General features: G+C 39.7%; 1 pseudogene; it reads right to left on the bottom strand.

Annotated features, from left to right (window-relative positions):
• Nucleotides 1–4,330: 4,330 nt before the first annotated feature.
• LOC143600812 (BAG family molecular chaperone regulator 5, mitochondrial pseudogene) lies at nt 4,331–5,659 on the bottom strand (annotated as a pseudogene).
• Nucleotides 5,660–6,883: the final 1,224 nt, after the last annotated feature.

The raw sequence follows: 6,883 nt of genomic DNA, 5'->3' as shown, positions 1-6,883 counted from the left end.
AAACGGGATGTTACAAGTCTTCCCTCCTTAAAGAGGTTTCGTCCCCGAAACCTAACTATGGCTAAAACAAATTTGGATAAAACTTGCACATCTCATCCTCGGCTTCCCATGTAGCGTCCGATCCTTTGTGATGCTTCCATATCACTTTAACCAAGAGTATAACCTTGTGTCGGAGTTTTTTTTTCTTGCGATCAACTATCCTGATTGGTTGCTCAATTGTTCATCAACCTCAATGTCCATTAATGGCACATGAGACATGTCATTGGCTAGACATTTCTCATATGAGAAACATGAAATGTGGAGTGAATTCCTTCCAACTCTTCTGGTAAGTCTATCTTGTAAGCCACTTCACCTACTCGATCCAAAATCTTGAACGGTCCAATGTACCTCGGACTCAGTTTTCCCCTCTTCCTAAAACGAATAATTCCTTTCCAAGGCGAGACCTTGAGCATCACATTGTCACCAACGTTAAACTCGATCGGTCGTCGCCACTTATCAGCATACGACTTATGTCGGTCTTGAGCAGCCTTCATTCTTGCTTTGATCTGATCGAATTTTGAAGAAGTTTCTTGCACAACTTCTAAGCTTCCCATCTCTTTCTGACCAATCTCACCCCAACATACTGGGGTTCTACATCGTCTACCATAAAGCATCTCGAACAGTGGCATACCGATACTCGAATGGTTGCTGCTGTTAAAGGAGAACTCTGCCAGATGCAAATAATCATCCCAACTTCCTCCAAAGTCTAAAACACAAGCACGTAGCATATCCACAAGGGTTTGGATCGTCCTTTCAGACTGACCATCTGTTTGAGTATGGTACGCCGTACTGATGTTCAATCGCGTCCCCATAGCTTCATGGAACTTCATCCAAAACCTCGAAGTAAAACGGGTATCTCTATCAGACATGATCGATAACGGTACCCCATGCTTAAATACAACCTCTTTGATGAACAAACTTGCTAACGTTTCCGACGAGATAGCCTCTCGTATGGGCAGAAAGTGAGCACTTTTGGTCAGACGGTCCACAATCACCGAGATGATATCATGATGCTTAGCTGTACGAGGTAGCTTAGTTATGAAATCCATGGTGATGTGTTCCCATTTCCATTATGGTATCTCCAAAGGTTGCATCTTTTCATAAAGCTTCTGATGTTCGGCTTTGACTTGTAAACAAGTTAAGCACTTACTAACATAATCTACCACATCATTCTTCATACCCGGCCACCAATAGTCTCTCTTCAAGTCTTGGTACATCTTATTGGATCCTGAATGGATTGAATACCTTGACTTATGAGCTTCGTCTAAGATTCGACCTCTAAGATTTCCATGGCGTGGAATCCACATACGGTCAAACCTAGTCTTAACACCATGAGTGTTTCCCATCAATTCGTTTTGCTGACCGAAAATCATTTCTTTCTTCACCAGCCCTTCATCTACCAGCACCTCTGCTTGCACTTTGACGATTTCTTCAAAAAGACTTGAATTCATGATCAACTGGTATGACTTTACTGTTGCAATGACTTCCTCATTCTTACGGCTCAGCGCGTCGGCGACCACATTACCTTTACCAGGATAATACTTAATGTCGCAGTCGTAATCCTTTATCAGTTCTAACCATCTTCTCTGCCTCATGCTCAGCTCTTCCTGTTCGAAGAAGTACTTTAAGCTTTTATGATCTGTATAGATAGTACATTTAGTACCGTATAGATAATGCCTCCATATCTTGAGAGCATGCACTGTTGCTGCTAGCTCTAAATCATGCGTCGGATAAGTACTTTCATGGACTTTAAACTGTCTAGATGCGTAAGCTATCACCTTCCTCGTTGCATCATCACGCAACCTAACCCACGATATGAAGCATCAGTACAAACAACCAAATCCTCATCACCATCGGGTAAAGCAAGGATTGGATCTTGCGTGAGTCTCTTCTTTAACTCCTCAAAAGCCTCTTCTTGAAAATTACCCCAACTGAATACTATCGACTTTCGGGTCATACTGGTCAACGGTGCTGCTATCTTAGAGAAACCTTCGATGAATCTCCTATAGTAGCCGGCTAACCCTAAGAAGCTTCGTATATCAATTGGATTCTACGGAGTCTTCCAATTTGTTAACGCCTCAATCTTAGCTGGGTCCACCGAAATCTCTTCTGGATTAATCACGTGACCTAGAAATTTCACTTCTCGCAACCAGAACGCACACTTCGAAAACTTGGCATACAACTTCTCTTTCTTCAGAGTCTCAAATACCTCTCTCAGATGCTCAGCATGATCAGACTCGCTTTTTGAATAAATCAATATATCATCGATGAAGACGATAACTGACTTATCCAACATCGGCCGACACACCCTATTCATCATATCCATAAATGCCACAGGAGCATTTGTTAGACCGAATGACATCACGAGGAATTCGTAGTATCCATACCCCGTCCGGAACGTTGTTTAAGGGATGTCTGCCTCTTTCACCTTCAGCTGATGATACCCTGATCTAAGATCTATTCGTGAGAACCAACTTGAACCTTGCAGTTGGTCAAACAGATCATCAATCCTTGGCAAAGGATATCTATTCTTTACCGTGAGCTTATTCAACTCGCGATAGTCTATGCACATTCTCATACTTCCATCCTTCTTCTTCACGAATAGCACTTGCGTGCCCCAAGGGGAAACACTTGGCCATATAAAACCTTTTTCGAGGAGTTCTTGCAGTTGGGACATCAGTTCTTTCATTTCGGATGACGCTAGACGGTAAGGTGCTTTCGCGATGGGCTAGGCTCCTGGTATTAAATCTATCTGGAATTCTATCTCACGATCCGGCGGCAACCCCGGAAGATCCTTAGGGAATACTTCTGGATAGTCGCACATGATAGGAACATCTTTCATTTCTTTCGTCTCGGCCGTAGCGTTGACAACATACGCCAGGTAGGCACCACACCCTCGTCATAATAACCCTTCGGCTTTTATCATTGAAATAACGTTAAGCCCATAAGTTTCCTTATCACCATAAACCTTCACCGCGCTACCATCCAAGGACTTTACCTTTATTATCCTACTCTTACACGCTATCTGAGGTTCATACTTGGAAAACCAATCCATTCCCAAAACTACATCGAACCCTCCTAAGGTCATAACATACAAAGTAATAGGGAACTCATGTCCCTCTAATTCTATCTTACAGTCCTTAATCATTTTCATTATTTTCTCCGAGGTGTCACTAGCGGTTTCTACTATGAAGGTTTTAGACACTCGGCAACATTTCATTTTTGCTAGTTTACTAAATGTCGTAGCCACAAAACTTCTATTCGCACCCGAATCAAATAATACTGAAGCAGAAATACCATTTACTAAGAACATACCAGTCACAACATCAGGAATCTGTCGGGCTTGTTCTTAGGTCAGCATATAGGCTCTAGTCCTTGGTCTCCCTTGTTCAACATCTTTCTTCTCATTCCCTCCAGCTTCACCACTCGTACAAGTCCTCGCCAAGTGACCTGTCTGTCCGCACTTACAACATGTGGGCTTTGCATGGCAGTCCTAAGTAAAGTGCCCCATCTTACCACATTTGTAACAAGCATTTGACCCTAATCTGCACTCCCCACCATGGGACTTTCCACACTTACGGCACACATCAGACCCAGTGCCCCACTTGCACTCTCCAGCGTGCATTTTCCCACACGTCCTACATGACCTCTTCTCCCACACTCTCGGCTGATTGTTCTTAGGGTTCCACATTTGAGTACCCGGTCATTTTACATCTTAATTGTAGATGCCATAACTATGTTTCAGATATAAAAAATCATTGTAATCGTTTTATTTGTTAATATTAAGAAAGTTGTATTTGATAATATTAGACCACTGCATATGATAACAATTGAGGCGTTGTATTTGATAATATCATAATGTTGTTTTTGCTAAAAACTGAACCGTTGTATATGAGTTTTCTTTCCTTTTTTGAAAGATCTTTTAAAACGGTTCACCTTTACTTTTTAAAACGATCTTAACCTTTTAAAGCGCATACATATAAAGCGGGTCATTCAACCGTTTTATTTGTGTTTAAAAGCCGTTATAAATGACCTGTTTTTTTTTAGCAGTGGAAGGATGACTGAAGCCATATAACCGATTTGAAGCCGAAGGGTGCCTTTCTCACCCTCAGAATTAGCACTTCACATTCTTGTGTATGCCCGATTTTAAATGCCCAACAGCCCAACTCATCGAACGTTAGTCACGTGCCACAATGTATTATTGGAGTAGTTTTTTTAATCAATTGTTTAGTTTGGTTTAACTTAAAAAGTAGTTTTATTGTTTTTAAACTTTAATTTGTGTATTGAATTATTTAACTAAATTAAATGGTTACTGAAATGACAGTAGAGTGATGTGTGACAACAGAATTTGTAAAGTAATATTTACGCAAGTTGGGCATGATTTTCTAAACGCTCGTGTAATACGTGTTGAAGGATGTTGTAGATTTGCCACTATTACAAATCAGGATATAATAATATGTCTTCAAAAGATGAAAACGCGTACATGACAACCGTAAGCTGTAATGTGTTCTATCATGTTTATTGAAGTTCGTTTTTCTAACCTACATTAAATCATTTCATAATAGTTTCTCATCCTTCGTCGTTTTCTATTATCCAACCCATTTTCTCACTAACCGAAAACCTCTAGACCCGTCACTGGTTTCTACTATGCTAAAACCATACGACCCGAACATCAGAAAAATCTTTTCCACATCACAAGTTTAACTTGGTACAAGTACAATTTGGGTTCGTGGAATAACTTCCAAGTCTTGAACATCATATGTGCTAAACTTAAATCTTCACAACATTACTTTCAATGCATCTCTAATTACTTCTATCATCTTACCATTCCTTCTAATTAAACATATGTTGTCACTTAACACAAGTACACAACACTTACAAATGTCTTTCATACACACATTGAATTCGCTTATTTTCAAACTATAAACTACAAGTACATATAATAAACATCATAAAACTGTCACAAAAATTAAACCTATATATAGAACAATTCATTTTTATAATTAATTTACCTCATTGATGAAGAAACCTTTGTAAGCACCGAAACCCCAAATACTCCACACAAAACCTCTCCAATTCATTCGAATCCGAACCACCACGTTCGACACAAGCATCATGCTCAATCCCAGCAATGACATCATCCCAATCCTTCAAAAACCCATCCCAGTTCTCATTATATCCTTCACATATGGAGTCCAGGATCTCCTGTAACCCGACGATCCGACGGCTGAGGTTCTTCCTGAACTCCCTAACCGTGGGATCGAATCCAGGAACCGAGTCAAGAGTGAACAGTAACTTCATCAAGGCCTCGTTGATCTTGATTCTTTCTTTGTTATTAGCTCGCACCGCATCAACGGTTTCTTGGGATTGGATTGCGCGTTGGAGTTTATCGGCTTCGCGGTTAACGGATTTGAGGTTGCGGATTAGTTTGCGGATTGCGTGGGATCGGTATGCGGACTGGATTTTAGTAGCTGCAAGCGACTCGCGGTTGGAGAAGTGGAAAGTGATGGGGATTTCGGTGGAAGTGGTTTGTGTGAAGTTGGCGTGTGGACGGGTGGTGGCGGCGGCGGTGATGGAGGATCGGGTTCTGCGGGATGCTTTCATTATTATTGTTATTATTATTATTATTATTAGATAGTGTGGGTAGCAAAGAGAGAGTATAAAGTTATAGTGATGAGATAGGAATAGACATGGACCCGTTATTGGCGGGTATCAGGGATGAAGTGTCGGCGGTAATTAACCGAAAATTTAGTATTTTTTTAAACAAACAAAAAACATTCTGGAATCTGGAAGACAGAATGTCAGAAGTGAGAACATTAGTACATAAGGTCATCATAACCTTCTGTTATTAGTAGAAAGGGGTTTAAAATTATAGCAAACATGTTCAGGTTAGATTGGTTTGGATCGGGACAGGTTTGGGGCAAAGTGGATTCGGTTCATAACCAGTTTCAATACGAATGGGTTGGATTAGAATACTTGTACAAAAATCATAACAGGAAAAAAGTCAGAAAAAATTTACGCGTCCGATGTTACATTGCGCACGTACCGGCATTGGTTAGACGTCCGATGTTGTGTTACACTAGGCAGACACTCATTACACGTTTGATACCGGCACAAGCCAGTCTACGTACGTATCTAGGGCAGAGAAGGGTTCGGCTCGATTATTAGGCGAAACCCAAACCGAAACCGAAGTAATCGGTTAATACAAACCGTTCGGTTTTCGGTTTTCCGATTATTTTCAGTTTCGGTTCGCTTTTTTCTTTTTCAATTCCGTGTAGACATTGTAAAAAAAAATTAAAAAAATGATAATGCATATTTTAAGCTTGTATAAGAACGTATTAGAGTACCACATATATATTTAATTCAAAAACAGAAATAGACATGTGTTACGTGGAACTATACGAATACAAAGTTGCTAAATAGAGTTTAAAATTTAACAAAGTTCTTAATTAAAAAATATTATAAGTTTAGTCTCAATCTTCATTCATCATCTTATTTATCTTCAAATTTAGTCCATTCCTCATCATCTTGATAATCTTTATCACCATCAATCGGTTCGGTTTTTTGTAAAAACAAAAAATTAACCGTCAGTTAATCCTTCGGTTTGATGATTTTCAGTTAATTTAGTTAATTCGGTTTTCTGCTCACCTCTACGTGTATCACCTTGTTTTAAAGATATAGATATCTATAGCGTCATAATATCCCCACGTTATGTCTAGGTGACTAAACCTGAAATTTAAGATGTTCTGTCTTCAAATATTAAGATTTAAGACTAAAGGTGTCGTCTCGGTAAGTGTTACATATGAAACTAGCAGAAAAAAAATTACATTATTACTTTTAATAG

This window comes from Bidens hawaiensis, unplaced genomic scaffold (assembly GCF_021521415.1).
Source record: "Bidens hawaiensis isolate Kalapana, Puna unplaced genomic scaffold, B.hawaiensis_p1.1 tig00054934_1, whole genome shotgun sequence".
NCBI classification, from domain to species: Eukaryota; Viridiplantae; Streptophyta; class Magnoliopsida; order Asterales; family Asteraceae; genus Bidens; species Bidens hawaiensis.
The sequence above is the reverse complement of the archived record's forward strand: the minus strand, read 5'-3'. Positions and strand labels throughout refer to the sequence as shown.